The 19,268-nt window shown below is 34.6% G+C and overlaps 1 long non-coding RNA gene across 1 annotated transcript; it reads left to right on the top strand.

The window, feature by feature from the left end:
- Positions 1-15,574: 15,574 nt before the first annotated feature.
- On the top strand, positions 15,575-18,781 carry LOC119777186. The gene is made up of 3 exons (XR_005279892.1): positions 15,575-15,639; positions 18,164-18,245; positions 18,320-18,781. It is a non-coding gene; the product is annotated as an uncharacterized LOC119777186 (long non-coding RNA).
- Positions 18,782-19,268: the final 487 nt, after the last annotated feature.

Below are 19,268 nucleotides of genomic sequence, written 5' to 3'. Positions count from 1 at the left end.
TGACATCATACAAGTTACTGGTAAAGATTCTCTGTCATCAGGTCATAATTAAGCCAAAAAAAGTAAAAAAATAAATAATTCAATGGTCTTTGTTTCAAAGTTTGAACACGTTTCTCTTCCCATCCAGGGAGCTTTTACAATTCAAAATGTCAGAAATATTGTTGAGTTCAAGGCTTTATAGAGTCGACGAAAAACAAAACCTTGTTTTGTCTTACTTCTTCAAACTTGGAAACAAAGTCCAGTGTTTGTTTTTTAAACTTTTTGGAACATCATACAAGTTGTGTTTGTAAATATATTTCATGAACTAGTTCCAATTTCCAAGATAAAGCCAAATGTGTCCATCCAAACTACCTGACATCTAAGGGCCATGAGCCAACCTAAAAACTCTTTAAAATGAATTACGTTCTAGTTGTCCCAGCTACCAGTTAAAGCATTGTTAAAATGTTGATGACACAATATTGACATTTTCTACTATGTTTTGTAGACAAAAAGTTAAATACTGATAATTTCAAGGGCGCCTGCATGAAAAAGTTTTTATCAAAAAAACACAGCTTGTTGTTAAAAACCTTCTAATGTCATTCCCAACGCTTCTGCTTCCTGCTCCACATCCGAACCAAGATGATGTTGAGGTAAGAACTGGAAGCTGATATAGTGCTTAAGTTATAAGTTGCTGCGGTTCTAAATGTCAATTGTTTTCAGCTTCTCTTGTATTGCAGTCAGAGGCTAACTTCATGGTAATAATGTGACTCTCTGTACTGCATTAGGTCTTTTTAATTTCATTGAATTATCTTCTGAAAAAATTTAAAAATCATATACCATTATTTAATATTTGCTGGGTTGTTCAAATACACTTAGTGTGATTCAGAGTTAAATATTTCCTAAAAAGCACCATATAATAGGATAATAGCCATAAGCTGGAGTGGTTAGATCTTCTGTTAAACTCTTATCTTAATTTGACCCAGGTCTAGCAGTGAAACAAACCTATGTAATTACAATAACAAAATAGACACAGTTTCTAAATAAAAAAAGAGTTGAAAATGGGAGAACAGATTAAGAGAATCACTTGTAACAACAATAATTTGAAGTTTTCCTCTTTTTTAAAAAAACTTTTCCAGCCTTTAGATCAGTCTTCTCTTTTCTAACATTGCTACATTGCTCTCAAGTAATTTATCTCAGTTTTATTAACAAGAAGCTGTTTTGTTGATCAATAAAAAAAATTCATATAGTTGTCAGCGCTATAGATGAGTCTTTAGTTATCTCAATGTGGGTAAACTTTCTGGATCATGTGGCTGCAAAAAAGGCCTAGTTTGTGATTTTTCCATCACTGTGCTTGATTTGAATAAATGTCACTTATAATAAGAGATTCAAAAATAAGAACAATATCGTCTACCTGGGAAGCACCATATGACCACACTTTCCAAATACTTCAATCAGCAATTTGCCAGTGAATCAGTACAGAAAAAAAATAACTTAACAAAAATATAGTTATATATAATATAATTTTTGATTTTAACATTAAAGTTACTCACCAATCTGGAACCTTCTATGTTTGTGTAATTGTTGATGTTTGTGGGAGGTCACTATGAGTCGTGCCACTGTTGGGTTGGTCAATGATGATGACTAGTGCTTGTTTTTAAACCTTTTTCTCTGCTTTATTGATAATTTTATATTTTTTGTGTTCCCTGTAATATATAATATTTTTCAAAAATAACAAATATCTCTCAAACAATCTTGTAAATTTTATTCTATCATGTTTTTGACAGGATGAAAATAGGCTGCAAAGAAAGACTGATGCTTATGGAAATTCCTCTTAGAGTGCTGCGGTGCTACAAAATAAACAAATCTTTCTCATTATATCCAAACCATGCATTTTATTAAAGGTAAGTATGAGTAAAATTTCAGTATATAGAAAACTTTAAAGTGATATTAGTTTTGTTGCCCTTTTTAAAGCTAGATGGACTCTGATTCATAACATAGTTTTCCCATGTAACCAGAGGTCATTGTAAAAAAAAAAAAAAGTCCTTATCAGTTATAGCATTCAATTATTGTTTAAATTTAATGGTTATCTGTGTTACCTTAGCCTACTCCAGGGTCAGGTTATGTTATTAGTAATATCAAACTTTATCTGCTCCAATATAATTGCAAACATTACAAATAGAATAGAATAGAGTAGAATAGAAAATCCCTTTATCGTCCCACAATGAGGAAATTCTGGTGTTACAGCAGCAAGATTACAACAAGAGGAAGGCCCGTATGGATCTCACAGCAATGCTGATGTTGAAGCAGTGGTGGGCCAGCAGATTGCTGAATGTGGACATAACATTCACCACATTTTCATGTATTAAAATACTAGACCTGAAAGGAAAACACACATCGTTGGGAAAAAGGGAGATGCAGACAAAATAACAGCAAAGGATACCTTCATGTTAAGCCTATACAATGCTGCCAACTTATTTCAAAGTCATGAAGTTTGTACAATATCTCAACAGTTCATTATTTAGCACAATAAGAATCAAACAAAACATGATATGCCTTCTAGTCATGATAAAAATGATACTTGGTAAGAACTGACAAACTTTTTATCGTCCCCATATCCTTCTCTATTAACTTTCTTAGTGAGTGCTGTTCACTACAAATGTGGAGGTAAGCATTTCACCATGTGAGTCTGTTCCTAATGGTCATTTGTCACAGGATGGTCATTTTTGCACCATTCAAATCTAATAAATCGCTAAGATATGCAGGTGACTCTGATCCACTATTTCTGATACATAGATATGATGCTTTGGGTCCTTATAGTCCATCAGCATATGCCTCGGTCCAGTTGTTATTATCTGCTGTTTGCTAACCCAACTGTTAGTTCCTTTCCTATTATGGTTGTCTTTGTACAAGTTTCCAGTTTTTGATGATAGCAGACTTAGCACAATTTAAGATTACTGATTTCTAATTTTTTATGGTATTTCTTTAACAACAAAGTTAAATAATGTTTTCCCCACCTATTTAGCATTGAGATTTGGTTTTTTAAACACATATAAAAGGTAATTCTTATTGTAATTAGTTTAAAGGTCATTTAAACTCATTCCAAAATCTTTAATGAACCTTTATATTTCAAAAACATTTAACTTTTAAAACCCTTGTTTCTTAGAAAATAAATATTGTACTATATTTTGTTGACACACTTTTAATTGGAGGTCAAGGCATTTTGTTACCAAAATTCTATTTTTGTGAGAGAATGTCTTTGTTTTATCAGTATAATGTATCTAGGCTTCTGAATGTTGAAACTGTGATCCATTTTACTGAATCTCCTCAATCCTAGAATTGCTGTCCTAATCCTTTATATTATAGTTTAAAAAGAGGTCACAAGCTCCAATCACAGAATCTAAGTGAGTCCTAGATGTGTTTGTCAGGAGAAAAGTAGCCTATATTAGTTCATCTTAATGACATAAACACAACAGCAAGATGATAGTGTTGAGAAGTGCAAAAAATAGAGGCAATTAATGACTAAAAACTATACTTTAACAGGTGCGGAAGCTATAAACAACTGGAAGTATTTTGAACAAGTACTGTTTGTGTTTCTTGTTTTACAGCAATCCTCTGCTTTTTCCATGCACCCAGACCAAGTTGAGGGTTTGGAAGGAAAAAAAAAGCTCTTGGCATGGAATCAAAGGCTGGGATATAGTTTTTGTTGTCTTCTAATGAAAGCAAAAAAAAAATTGTCAGTGTAAGTAAATATCAGTTCAGTGTAAGTTATGTTATCCATAGATGTGGACAAAGGATAGGATTACAGGATAAGAGATAGAGGATGAAACTGTAAGTGCTTAAGCATGCAGATTTTACATGATGGTCAGTTTTGTCTCGAGCATTAAATGACTCCTGAACAATGTTTGGTGATGTCGCGATTAAACCTTATGCACTGGAGAGGGCCATATTAGTCAAAAGGTACTTGAATGGTCTCAGATTAAGGACCAGTAGGTTTAAAGTGAGGCCAGTTTATTTGCATAACACATTTTCAGTAGCAAGAAAAATCTAAGTTTTGCACATAAACAAAACATGAGAAGAGAAACTTAAACTAATAGTATTTATTCTACGGCTGAATTAGCACAGCCAAATGCCACTCTAAAGATATAGCTTAAATGTTTCTTCAAGGCAACATAGATGGCAGTTCAGTACAATCAGAGTGTATTATTTCTCTGCTCTCCTTAGAGCCAACCAAGTTGTTTTATGTCCTAATTTAGTCAAGAGACTTTTGTCGCAGTTTTGTGCAAAAAATTAAAAAAACAAATCACTAGGTCCATTGGACACATTAGATTTCAAAAATAAACATTGCATGTCCTTTTGATTAGGATCGTATTGTAAATTGATGGGCATTAATTTGCTAAGAATTAAATATTTAAAGGGAGAGGATTATACAACTCAGTTGAAAAGATATTAAATGTATTTTATTTTGGTTTGTTTAATATGAGCAGCATGCAAATAATTTTTATTTTAGAGCTGCAAACCTTTTTGTCCATTTCCATTTGGAGGGTTTGAGTTTCATCCAGCAACAGCTCAGCAGTCAGGCCAACAGCAAGGCAATCTCTCTCTGTCTCAGGGGCTCACAGCAGGGGTCCTCTTTGTCTCAGTCTATGATATCAAGGCAGCCTTCTCATCCAGTCTGGCTCTATAAGTTCTGAAACTCAAGAGAAATGTGTTGCAAAAGGTCTGTATTGCAGCAGCCCACCTCCGAAAGGTTCTGACTTATCTTTGATGATTCTGAATATCTGGGTCTTTTTAGGCCCAGATCTCCATTCTTGCCGGAGCTCCTGCCGAAGTGGACCCTAGCTTCATTGGCAAGGGAGAGGAGACAAAGAGGAAGAATCCTGGTTTGTGCTGTGGTTTTGTCCTCACAGAGAGGGGGCTGGCAGGTCACACCTCTGTGGGAGCTGCCATGTGACCTGCCTGTGACTGAGAAAGGGGGATTGCAGCGTTTCTATAGGTGGTTGTTCACCAAATTTGTATTCTCTTCTCTGCTCATTATGTCAAGATGAAATATGGACACTGGTTCCCAATGTTCAAAAAGCATGATCATGGCATATGGCACAACATGTTCTATAGAGGAAATATGTCCTAAAAACTAATTGTGATGCAATAAAGAGCCCCCTTTTGTAGCAGAACCAACTGTTTTTCCATGAAGTGCTTTGGACTCCTGGTTTCTTGTTTGTTTTTTGGACTTTGTTTTCTTTTTTTGGATTTAGATTCTTGGTTGCCTGTTTGTTTGGACTTTGTTTTTTCAGTTACTCTTCATTAAATCAACCATAAATTCACCTCTGCCTGCCTGCCTCTGCTTTTGGGTCCTCAACCCTCAAACAAATCGTGACATAAGATTAAAAAAAATAGCCAGCAGATATTATAAAAATAAAACACGACAGAAAGATTCTATACTTATGATCATTTCATTTTATTTAAAGAAAATACAAGTGTTACAAAAAGTCAAATAAAGGCCAAAAAAGAATTTCCAGACGAAAGAGAGAAAATCAAATTTGAAGCTGGCAACACCTGCCATTGTGCTTATCCTCCTTCTGAAGAAGATTTGTAAATCGTTTATACACAAGCATGTCCATGCATACATACATGCATACATATTGCAGATGTTTGGCTGACAGATACACAGTGACAGTGTATCTGTGAACAGTGATACTAACTACTAAGCTGCAGTTACATATATATATATACAATATTGAATAATATTATGTAATCATCATAAGTTTTGCAATTCACACACATAGATATTTACGGGATACCCTGCTTTTGAAGCTTTTTTGATGTTTACTTTGGATGTCCATTGTCTTTATACTGTTGTCATGTTCTCTGTTTTCTATCCATCTCGTCTCAGGTGTGAAAGCAGACTTCTAGGAGTTACTCTATATCTTCTTTGTTGTCTGTTTTTGCTGGGGTTTATTTTCTATCTTTTCATGTGCTTTCTTGTTCATGTCTATTTCTCTCTCCCTTTGTTTCTCAACCCCCTTACCATCTCTATGTCCAGTTTATGTAATTTTACTCCCAAAATATTTTCTAATCATGCCCTCCCCTTCTCCTCCATCATGCACTCAGTCTTCTTCTTGCTTCCTTCTCTTCTGGCCTTCACTCCACCACTAAGTGTCCATATCCCAGGGGTAGAGACATCTAGTCCTAGTCTCACAATGATCGTCCAAACTTATCGGCATTCACAGCTTCCATGTCCCCAAACAGCCGTCAGATTAATCAATAAATTTCTCTATTCACAACTTTTTTTGTGTGTTTGAGTCTCTCCAGGTTAAAACTATATTTCTTTAAACCAAATAGTAAACATCAAAGGTATATCTGACTGAAAAACACCAATTAGTAGGAAAACATTTTTACACATTAAGTAACCTTATTGAATTAGTAATTGCCAAGTTATATGAATCTTTACTCAAGTCTTCATTTGAACTCCGAGTGGTGCTTACAGCTCGGTAGTTTTCCTGCTCGATGTAGAAACAGAAAAGGCAACATTAGAGATCCCGGCATGGTTAACCAGGCCGCAGATGATTGTACTAAACACCTCAGTTCCTGATTGGGATTATAGAAAAAGCTGGTAAAAATAACCCCAACAAACCTCAACCAAAGAGTTCCCATTATTGCTGTGATAGTATGGAAAGCCCTTCGCTTAGATTGGGCAACACCTGCTTTGTCAGTGGCTGCTTTTCTTGGTCCAGCATGAATCAGAATGCAGAGAACCGAGACACTGCAAAAAGATACAAGAGCTAAAAGAGCCACCATGAAACAGGTTTGTAATATGAAGCGGGTATAACCACAAACCAATTTAGACTGAGCTAAAGCTGTGAAGCAGAGCAGCCAGACACATCCGGAGCTAATTTTTCTGATTCTGACCCCACCAGAATGTCTCAGACTCCTGTAGGTGATGGGATGGACCACAGCCACATATCGTTCAACACAAGTAAGCACATGAAACAGAGACTGTCCCGGTGAAGTGAATGAAAAGATGTCCTCGGCTGTCATTACCAGACTCCTCATCCTTCTAAAGCCTCCAATGCAGTAAAGCAAACACGACAATAGGCTGAGCAGCTCCAGGACGATAACGTTGAATGTGAAGATGTCTAAATGGCTCGTTTTGGTGGCCATGGACCCAGAGCGTTGTTTCCTCCATCGCTGCCAGCCAATGTATAAGACGACGATAAACAAAGGAATAAAGAAGATATTGGAGGCTGCAAAAGTTGTGAAGATGAGCAATCCAGTTTTGGAATTTACACACAAGCTGGTCTCATCTAAAGAGTAATTTGAGCCATTTGTAGACATATCCATAAGTCTGTGAAGAAAAGAAAAAAAGAGAAAACAAATAAGGCATAAGAGCATTGACAAGAGTAATACAGTATTTAACTTAACTCTATCTTCCAAATAACATGCAGGATAGGAAAGGACAAATTAAGGCCCTACAATCCTATCATATTTTCTGAACTTTAGAGAACCCATCAATATAAAATGCACCCACAAGGTTTTTTTTTTTTTTTTTTAAACTGTAAAGGTATAACATATAAACCACACCGGGCTATAAGCTTCTATTTCCTGAAATGTCCCCCACCAAACCTCAACAGCTTTAATTTGTCATGCCTGTTGCTAGCATGAGTTTGTCCTAAATCAAAATTAGCCCCTTCTTTGATCTCCAACTTTTGACTTTAGACCCCTTAAAAATCCACATAAAGACCACACTTTTATATAAGCCACATGGTTCAATCTCCACCCAACTTGACAATTACAGCCTGTAGATATGGCTCAGTGAAGGTAGTACCATAAGCCAATAACTAGCTCTGTCTTTTTAAACATGTTCCTCATTTCGGCAAAAACAGAGTTTAAAATTTATAACAATTTATTTATTTGTAGGGAGATCTGATCTATAAGCACATGTATAAATAATAAATTAGAGAGGCACACAACTACAATAAAATAAATAATTTTGAAATTTGACATTGGAAAATGAATTGTTTAGACTTTTAAAAACGTTTTTTTTTATCTTAACTTTTTTATCTTGTTTTAAATGTGTACTTCATTGTTGTGGACATGATCATCTATTTATTATAAAATGCACATTGTTTCTGTTTAGGTAAATAAATTATAAAATAATTACACACATTTTGCACAACTCATTAGGAGATAAAATCAATGGCAATACAATTTGTATTATTTTTATCATCATTAATAATGTTGTAATAATTTAGACAGAGATAAACTGCATAATAATAAATCGGTAATTGAAACATACTCACTTCTCAGGCATTTTTTTAATAGCTCATCTCCTTCACCAACTGCTTGTAACTGATATTGGATCAATATGAAAAAAGTTTGAATCAAAATGGGCGTGTGTTTAAATATGTTGTGAAAATAATTGTTACGACCTAACTATATTCTCCAGGCAAATTAATATTTACATTAGTCATTTGTGTGTATGTTTGCAAAGTCAACAGAACAACAAAGAGTGACATTTATCCACCCCTCACACACAGGCCCACAGAAAGGCGCACACTCACAAACTGATATAAAACACAGGTCATCTGATTTGAATAGCAGCTGTTTTACTTTACAGGTCATTTGAATCCATTCAGACTCCTGAATGAATGAGCTAAGATTGTTTCTCACAGATGTTACAGATTTCTCTTGGGGGAAACGCTGTCTAGACTTTGTTCTTCATCTAAATAAAAGTGTATGGAGTCATAATTCTAACCTGTTTTGCGTTTCTGTTTATTACATCAACCTGTTTTCCATGTTGCCTTTGAACTTCCAATTGTATTTAAGTTATTGTTCCCTGTTGACTCTTTACTTAGTTCTCTGATATTCTCCTCCTGTTCCTGTATTCTACATAATCAGTAAGTTTATTCTTTTGTTTTAACTAACTTCTTAACTAATGTCACCGTGCATTTCATCTCCCCCTTTATGTAAGGTTTGGCTGATAAATGAAGAAAACGAATGTGAAAGGTTGAGCTATCTTAATAGTGCCAGTAAAATCCTTTTAATCAATGATGTAGATTTAGAGCACTCTAAATCAAATTCCAAATCAGAAATGGTTAAATCGAGTCCCTACAGGATCAATTTGCAATACATTTATAGTTATACATATAATTAAAACAGATGAAATAGGAACACACATCATTTTTTGTGTTTGTGATTTTTTTTTTTTACATTTTAATCTTCCTTTCAATAGACCTGACAAGAAAATGTTTACTACAGGAAATCTAATTCATGTGACATAAAACTGCAAACTGATAGGAAGAAGGTATATAAAAGTTAAGCAATAGTTTATTTATATGAATTTAAAAATACAAATCACTGGATTATTCCATATTCCCTGGCCTGGAAACTCAATAGTAATTAACGAATTTTTCTTATCTTTGCTAAGAAAGATCTTCTTAAAAAAGAAAAAAAAAGAAATACTATTCTAGGGTTAAACTCAAGATCTTGGTGAACTATTAGTAAGAAAGTAATTTTCTTTAAATAAGTGTATTTACACTTGATTTTGATTGGTAAGTCAGATCGTTTGATTATTTTTTTTTTCATTTAAAATAAGAGAAAAAACATCTCCATAATCTTATTTAACAACAACAAATATGTTTTAGGGTCCAGCATTCATTCCACTGGCAAATTACTCTACTTACATGCTTAAATGAAGCAAAAATACACATTTTTTACAAAAGTTTTACACATTTCAGTTTTGCTTTGTACATTCTGTGGTTAGACACTATACTTTGTATATTCCAATGATTTTTGATAGACACCAAATAACAAGGGGTATTTCTACAGTGTAGAGGTGAAGCATTCTGGTTTTTGTTGTTTTATGTAAATCAATAACTCCTGTTCTTTTACATTTTTTTGTTTGTTTGTTACATTTAACTATGTAACTTATGAAGTGGTGGTGGGCTCAACACCTGCAGAATTAACCAGACCAGCAGGTTTTCGTCCACAAGTGACAGTGAGGCTCTAGTTCGGCTGGTCTGGGCAACTTCATCAGCCTTTATTTTGTTATCATCATGAAGAATGTTGAACTGTTTTTTTTTTTCTAGCCCATCAGCTAGAACTTGTTTGCCTTAAGAATCCTTACCAAGGGCATTTAAGCTCCTGACCTTAAAACCTCTGAGATCATTCAAGTACTAAAACCCTCCACCAGATTTAGGTAGGGGACCTTTTAATTCTTTTGGAATAAAATGGTCTCTTTCAAAATACAAATTGTCTTTATGTTACTTGGAAAACAGAACAAGGTGCATTTACATGACCTCAACAGAGAAATATTTACAATTTACACCCAGCTGAGGCTGTTTTGCTCATTTTATAAGTCTGTGATATTATTGTATAAGATTAAATGTGATTTTGTTACTTGGTAAATCAGGAAAGATGGTACAAATAATGAAAGATTACCTCAATAAATCAGTGACTGAACAAAAGATGCTTAAATGAGCTTTTAGGCTTTTAGTGGCTTAAATTATTTTCAAATCCCTTAAACGCCTGTTCTAAATAAAGTGTAGGAAATACCAAAAAAAAAAAAAGCCCCCAAACAGGCCAAAAATCATTGATCAACATTGGCTTTTCAATTAAAGTGGAAAAGCAGTTATTTTGGAAGATATGAATTTTACAGTATAGCCACACACACCGACCAATACCTCCATTTTGACTCACACCACCATGGAACATAAACTAGGCATCATCAGAACCCACCAGACATGAGCATAAACCCTGCCTACCACCAACAGAGGGAAGGTGAGAAAACAGGGATATATCAGGAAAGACCAGAAGAACTGTGGTTATTAAAAAGAAAACACACAAAGCTTGAACTTTTTTGTGAAACAATATTTATTGGTATATCTGGTTCTCTTTTGATCTTATGATTCTACATCTTTTACAGACCAGAACTATGTTTGCCAAGGAATTTCCTTCAACTAATGACTCCAGGCCTCAACTCCATCCCTTCAATGTATCTTCAACTGAAAGCCAATGTGCTCTTTCAGGCGTTGCAGTGTACATGGAATTTGTGTTCGACAGTATCTACCTAATCCTTGTATTCCCACTTTCTGCCATTGTCCTCTCTTTGGGCTTTAAGGAGTGGAAACATTCCACATCCAAGGTCATGAGTCATTCTGACTTCTTTACCTACAACATGGCCGCTGTGGAACTGTTTGGAGTTTTTGGAGCTGCTGTCAGTATTTACTCCACCATCATGAATTTGCCTGCCATTAATTATGTGGGAACGTATATTTCCTCTTTTCCATGGAATGCACAGATGTTTATACCAATTCTGATCTGTTTTGAAAGATACTTAGCAGTGGTTCGACCCCTTACCTATATGAAGCTTAGGCAGGCAACCGGGACCCGTATCAGAAACATTATCATTACAATCATTTGGCTGCAGGGCGTTGGGTTGGCAAGTGGAATTGCTATCTACAAACAACACCGTGAGTTTGCCATTTTACCCGTCTCTCTAATGGCAATTTGTTTAATCGTTGTAAGTTTTTGCAGCATTTCAATTCTCTGTGTTTTGATTCGTCATCCGCCAGGAAAAAATGTTAAAGACGGGAGGCACATGGATAAAGCTAGAAGAAGGGCTTTCAGAATCATTCTGATAATTACGGGAGTTTTGACTTTCAGATTTGGAGGAAATATGATTTCCTACACAATGATGGCATTCCCTATAAAAGGTGTTATGTGTATTGCACCAGTAGCAGGATCATATACAAATCTGCCCAGCTCTATGGTGCTACCGCTGCTTTACCTACACAGAAAAATTAAGGCAAAATAGCAGCAAAATACCTAAATAATAATGCAGTAGTCAACCACAACAGGCTAAATGTGGTCCAAGTTGTCAAACAATATTTATAAACCATTCAAACTATTAAACAATTTATTATGTTCAATTTATTTAATCATATAAAGTCATCATTATTTTTGTGAGTGTACAAACTGACAGGAGGTTGCTCTCTTCAGGATAAGTTAGTTGAGTCAGGTGGTGCCGCCCATATTATGGTTTCAGTGCTTTGTTTCTTCTAGATATGAATATAAAATGTATATTTATCAAAGTAGATTTTATTTAGGGCCTTTTTTTGCTTTATTTGTTTCTTTGATTTGACGGAATTGTGACGATGTCTAAAGAGAGAAAATTACACTTTTTTTTGCTTTTACTAGGCAAATAATTTTTATGATCATGTTACCTTCTTCTTTTTCCATCCGACGTTGGTAGAAAAAAATTACAAATACAGCTGCTGTAATAAGGGATCACACTCTTATTCATGAGATAACAAAGGCCCCAGGCTTTCGTAGTACATGTGCTTGTCCTGTTTTACCACCCAAACACACACAAAACACTGGTGCCATTTTAATTTGTCGGCAGAGGGGACTGACTGCTGTAAAAACTCTAAATTTCCCATATGGTTCGAAATTGGGTCCTCATTCAGAACTCTCAATTAAAGGTGTTTAAAGCTTTGTTTGTCTGTAGCTTGTCTGTAAATATGTCTAGTTTATAATTTGTAATGGGTGTCTCTACTGCCTTTTATTGTAAAGCTTTCTAAATCAAAATGTACATAATAACTGGTTTATAAATCAACAAAAACTAATTGTTTGATAGCTATATTTCTTTTTTGAATGATGTTTGTCTATCTTAAGCAGACAAATTTGCTCACCTAAACCCACCATCACAAATATTTCTATACCCATACATACACTGGCACAATAAAACAAAATGGGTAAAAGTTCATTGAAGCACATGTTCCTCTTCCATTAATTTAGTCTGCTTATTAGTTTTTCACATTGTTGCTTGATCCAGTTCTTTTTGAGGTATCTTCTATTACTATTTATAAATCTAACTGGAAAAATCAGATCGGCTAGCTTCTCTATGCTGAAAACGTAAAATGCAGAAAATGTTACTGAAAACGTGATTATTTCATTGTTAAATCAAATAGTCATGCTTTGTGTAAGTTTCATCTTAATAAATCAATGAAAGAAACTGTAAACACTCTAAATTTTGTAAAAGTCCAAAAATGATGTTAACATTTTTTCATCTGCAGGAATAAAATGTGCTGAAGAATGACATGCCTATATTTTATTCATACAATAAGCTTTAGAGCTTAACCTCTTAAAACCCACCTTATTTTGGGTAATCCTCACCTATTTTGCGTACCAAAATGGAAAAGCATAACCTATGAACTGTAAACCCAAATTACATGTGCTATACATTATTTATTCTGAATATATAAATAAAAATTGGCAACACAGACAAGGCTGCATCAGTTCAAACATGGCATAAGATGTACCATTCTATTTATTATTCCTGTAGTTATATTCAAAGTTATATTAACTTAATTTACATATTCCCATAAAAGAGAATATGGCTCATTTTCAAAGTCTACAAGGTTTGACAAAATTCAAATGGCCTGTAAATATTGACAGGGTGTTTATCTAATAAGGCAGCACTACAACATTTATATGGAATATCCCTAAATCATTGTTCACCTTCCAATATCTCAGGAAGAGATACCATGCAAGGATATTTTGTTTGAGAGATAAGTATTTAAGGATGAAGAAAGAATAAAAATTAATAATACAAAATGTTCTGGGACCAGGGTTGTACTTTTAAAAATACAGCTCTTAAAAATGAAAAAAAAAAAAAAAATCACCTTAGAACTCAAATGCAGTAAAAATCAAAGACACAAAGATTCCAAAAGATAAAAAATAAAATCGATTAACAACTGCTTATTCTCTAATGTAAGTAAAGCAGAGCTGCAGTCAGCCATGCCCACGATTAATCAAAATGCAAATCAAACCACACATCATGGCCTACCTGCACACAATAGTCTTAAAATAAACAGAACAGGTAAATGATTTCAATATATTCAAAATACAATGGCAATTACGTTTTAAGAAAAGAAGATTCAGCCATCAATTTGCCAATGCTATTTTTTAATCTAACACTAAAGAAAGCTGATGTATAGGGACACTTGCTATCCTACAGTTTTCTTTTCAAATATGTTCACCCTAGACCAGTATTTTTTAGGGGGTTTGGGATATTATTTTTTCTTTTGTAAAACTGAGGTCCTGGAGTGATTTTAGAGGGTGTTTGCTTGAGGACAAAGTTTACACTGTTGATGCAAAATATCACTAATTTAAAATTTTATCTACTTACTTAAACTGGCAGTGTGCAGCCTTAAAATATGCCTGGCACTGCAGCTGTATGATAGCAACTTTGTTAGTCAGGGTTCCTGCTGGCCTCTTGTAGTTGTACTCTTCTCCCTAATGTGGCTCTACCTTTCTTATACCTCATTCAAAATAGTTAGGTATCCTGAACTATTTTTTGTATTTATGCTGCCAAAGGGTTAACCTGCTGGAGGACTCAAGGATAAAATTTCATTATTCTGCTTCATTCCAGCTCTATTCTCGCATTCTGCAGTATTTGTTTGTTCCAACTTATGTTCTCTCTGCTTTTTCTTGTTATGGTAGCTTCATCTGGTCTGTAACTATTAGACTGTAACTATTAGACTGTGACTGTCACTAGTTCTTTTGATTTTACTGTGCCAAACTGTGTGTGCTTTCTTTCATCCTCTGACATGGGAACTGGCTTGGAGCTCATCTGCCTGGCTGGGCCTTTCCTGGGCAGGGCTGCCTGTGGAGCTGGTTAACAGTCATCTTTTACATCTGCTTCTTTCTGGATGTCTGTTTCTGTCTCCCTGAACCCCTTTCAGCCTCGGCAGAAGGCTGCTCATACTGAGCCTGATTCTGCTGGAGGTTACTTATTGTTTAAAGGGAACTTTTTCTGTAAAATGCCTTGAGATGACATGAGTTGGGAAATGGGGGCTATAAAAATTAACTGAATTAATTTAATTCTGACAATCTCTGGATAGTAAAGGCAGCAGTCTAAGCAGAGAATCCTAGACTTCCCCCTCAAGAGACACCTGCTTCAGCTCCGTTGGCGAAAGCTAGGCCTGCTTAAGGACATAGTGTCCCTTCAGCAAGTCCTGGGCCTCCTCACGCAGAGGGTCGTGCCTTGAGCCCCTCTTTATTTTAAAGTTAATAACGATCTGTCATTCAGTGATGTGCTTAGAAAATAACTGCAACAAAGACAATGATAATATAGACTAAATATTACTAACAATTGTTTAACATGTTGTTGATAATTGTACTAAAAGAAAAAATTCTGTTCCAGTAGCCTACATGGTTTAAAATGGGGATGTTTAGGAACCTGAATAAGGGAACTGGTAATGTAATAGAAATGTGATTTAAAATGTGACCAGAAGCTTTGTTTCTAATAATAATACTAACACAAAATATCATTATTATATCCTACAGACAATATATATATATATATATATATATATATATATATATATATATATATATATATATATATATATATATATATATATATATATATATATATATATATATATATATATATATATATATATATATATATATTTTTTTTTTTTTTTTTTTTTTCATGCAATCTGCTGTGAATTTAAGCAATGACCAATCAATGGGCTGCTGGTATGTACTGTAGGATTTAGATTTATGCAAAAACACTGACACATTTGTGCCAGTGTTTTTCTTTGTGTGTTGATTCCAGTGAAGCAATTCAGTTGGAGCTGAACGGGATAAAGGGTAGGTTTCCTTTTACTTGCTTTCCTGCTAAGGTTTATTTACTGCATTATCGAAATTTTCAACTATTTTTTTCATTGACATCTTTCAGAAAAAGAAAGAGATAGGTTTTTACCTGTATGTCTGAGTAGATTATTTAACTTAATAATAAAAATAAGTTTTTTAATAAAAATAAAAATTCTTGTTTTTGCACTACAAACATTTATTAAGAAACACGTGGGAATAACATGACACACTTATACAGCAGATAACAATGAAAGTGTCTGCCTGTCTTTGTTCAGTAAGTTCTTTAGCAATGAGGTCAGGGCACTTTAACTTAAACAAAAACATAAGACTTCACTAAAATGCTATCTCAAAGTTTATTTCTCTTAGAATGCTATTTCTATTGTTTTAAATGAGTCATTAATGATGCATCTTTAAAGCAGTTAAATATTTGGGTGTTCCTATTTATTGTTACAGTTTACTATTTCATTATTTATTATTATTTATAATAATATATAATTAATAATAATAATAATAATAATAATAATAATAATAAATTAATATTTATTACTTGGTTTTTCTTGAACTCATCCTCTAGGTTCTTCTGTAACTGTCATTACACTGTTAAGAACTTTATGTTTTAAATATTTACTAAAAAACAAAAGTTAATCTCTACCAAAATTAAAACGACATATTGTGCCGTGGATAAAAGATTTAAAGGAGCACTAAGCAAATTTTTACCACTTGCTGTGCTGTTTAGCCTTGTCTGTAGACCAACACAACACTACCTTTTTAAAAAATTTAATACCATTAAAGAATCATTAAATATTATTAAATTATTAAATTAAAGAATTATATGATCAATTCCTCCTGTGAAATTCAGATTGACTACACATTACTGTATATCTCTTGTAAAATAACCTACTACCCCCTTTATTGAATAAATATAAATATATATATATATATATATATATATAAAGAGAAAATAGAAAATCATGTTTGGTGTATCTAAATCGAATAAATGGAACAGAGAAAGACTTGAGGATAACACTGACAGATGGTGCGTAACATCTTACCATTGTTTTTTAAAATGGCTACGTTTACATGGACACAACTAATCGGATTGAAGGCCTGATCAGATCAAAAATGTTTCATGTAAACATGTCAGACTGAAGATTCTAATCCGATTCGGTCCGATCGGATCTAAATTTAATTCCGAATGAGAGAGGTGGTTTTTGCCGATCGCCATTCCGATTGGCGTCCATGTAAACACCCATTCGGATCTTAAGAGTAAAATAATCTTCACTGCGCATGTGTGCGACGTCAGCGTGACGTTTTTCCGCCTTGTCAACAACAGGAAACCACCGGTCGCTCTCGCTCTCGCTGTGAACAACATGGCGGGGGGAGTCTAGGAACGCCGACTTATACACTCAAGTTCATTTAAAGCTGCAGGAAGCAGGAATTTATCCTCCTCCTCTTCCTCTTTTCTCTCTCCACAGCCCACTCGCTCTCCCACGCCGGCTCAATCGCTCATTCTCTATTTCTCTCGTACATTTCGCTGCCAAGCGCTTTTTTCCTCCTCTCTCCTTTTTTCTTTCCGCTCGCTCCGAGCGCATCGTTTGTCAGGCCTCCCAAAAACCAGACGCAGACAGAACTGCCAAGTTTGGCAGGAAGTTCTGCGCATGCTTAAAAGATTTAATCTGATCCAACGCTTGGTACATGTATACACACGTCATGATCGGATCATTTCATTTAGTGTCCATGTAAACGGAGATTTTGAATTTCCGATCAACCAAGGTTTGGATCGGATCGGGGAAATTTTGCGCATGTAAACGTAGCTAGTGATACCTTTAGTTCTTCACAAAAAATTGTTAAATTGTTAATTGTTAAATCAGTTTTATATAAAATAAAGAATTTTCACATATCAGTCCTTTAAACTTGTTAATAGTTTTAAAATGAGAGTGATCTGGGCAATTAGGTAAACTAAACTGTGGATATCCTCTCTTTTTACAAAAGATTTGATAAGCAAACCTAAATACCATGATAGACATGACAAAAAGGGTATCATGATTTTTTTTATTATCGAAAATAATTATCGGTATTATCGGTTTTATGCAGTTGTTTCAAAAGTTACAGTCTCTTCAATAATTCATAGAAAATCTTTATTGGCAACCCAAAAACATTTTTTAATGTTTTCTCTGATATACTCCATTATCTTTTTTTTTTTTTAGTTTTTAAAGCACTAGTGGCTCGTTTTTCTGACAGTAGGACGACAGCAAGGGGGTTAGAGACATGCAACAAAAGACCACAGTTTGGATCCGAACCTAGGTCAGCCACATCGAGGACTAAGGCCTCCGTACATGGGACACCACATTATCTCTCTCTTACCCATGTTTCTGTTGGCGGATGTTGTTTTCTGCAAAAAGAAGCATGTTAGTTACTTTAAATCTGAATCTATCAAGTGTGTGACAGATTTTTGACTTTAATCCTAATTTGGCTGCTCACTTTTCCTGTTTTTTCTTCTTTTTCTCCTTTCATTCCCAAGACCTGATACATAAAAATGTCTGAGAACTCATCATTCCATGACCAACAAAGCTGTGGCGATTCTATAAATCAAGAGTTAATCGGTAACACATTTCTAATTTGCAAGTTTTTTGCCTTTGTACCTCTCTCCATCTTCATACTCTGCTTGGGTTACCAGCGATGGCGGCGTTCCTCCCAGTCAAGCCACTCTGATGTTTTCACCTACAATTCTGCCACATTGCAAGTCCTTTATGGATTGTCAGCCATCATTTACATAAGTGGCCATTATAGTGGTTTATTAAAAATGAAATTAGTGGGGAATCATGCAGTAAACATTCTTATTCCTGGAGAAATTAATCTTCACATCTTGACGTGTATGGATCAGTACCTGGCTGTTGTTCATCCCATCTTCTACATAAGGTCAAAGCAGCCTAGTGGGATCAGGATCAGAAATGCACTTATTGTCTGTGTTTGGCTGATTTGTTTTGGATGGGTTGGACTATTGTATTTTATGTACCCCAGTGTACCTTACGCTGCATATTTCAGTTTATTGGCTTTCTCTGTAATAAGTGTTTCTTTCTGCAGCATCTCTGTTCTTTGTGTTTTGATTCAACCAGGACCAGGTAAAGGGGGGGTGGAAAAAGATCAATCAAAATCAAAGAGGAGAGCTTTCCTGACCATCACAGCTATACTTGGAGCTCTTCTGATATATTTTTTGTTTATGACTGTGGCCCTGATTAGTACCAGTACAAATCTGCTCAGTCGTCAGGATGCATGTCTGTTTCTAATGTCTTCCTATATGGTTGGAATTCCCAGCAGTTTAGTTTTACCTCTTCTGTTTCTACGGAAAACAAAAAAACTTCAATGCTGCATATGCAGCAAACAGTGAAGATTAACTTAATGTATCTCCTGCTTAATGGCAAGATCATCTCTAAAAATGCTGTAGCCTGACCTAAATGTTGTCATCAATTTTGCAGATGAGTCAAGCAATTGATATGGGATTTTTTTTTTCTAGGCATATTTGGATTAAGGTGAAATCAATATTTAATGACTGTGTTTTCAGCATAGGATTACATTTGATTAGTTGACTATATTAATTAACTATGATATCTGATTTAGGATTTGTT

This window comes from Cyprinodon tularosa, unplaced genomic scaffold, assembly GCF_016077235.1.
Source record: "Cyprinodon tularosa strain WSP-4 unplaced genomic scaffold, ASM1607723v1 ctg989, whole genome shotgun sequence".
Classification (NCBI taxonomy): Eukaryota; Metazoa; Chordata; class Actinopteri; order Cyprinodontiformes; family Cyprinodontidae; genus Cyprinodon; species Cyprinodon tularosa.
The sequence above is the reverse complement of the archived record's forward strand: the minus strand, read 5'-3'. Positions and strand labels throughout refer to the sequence as shown.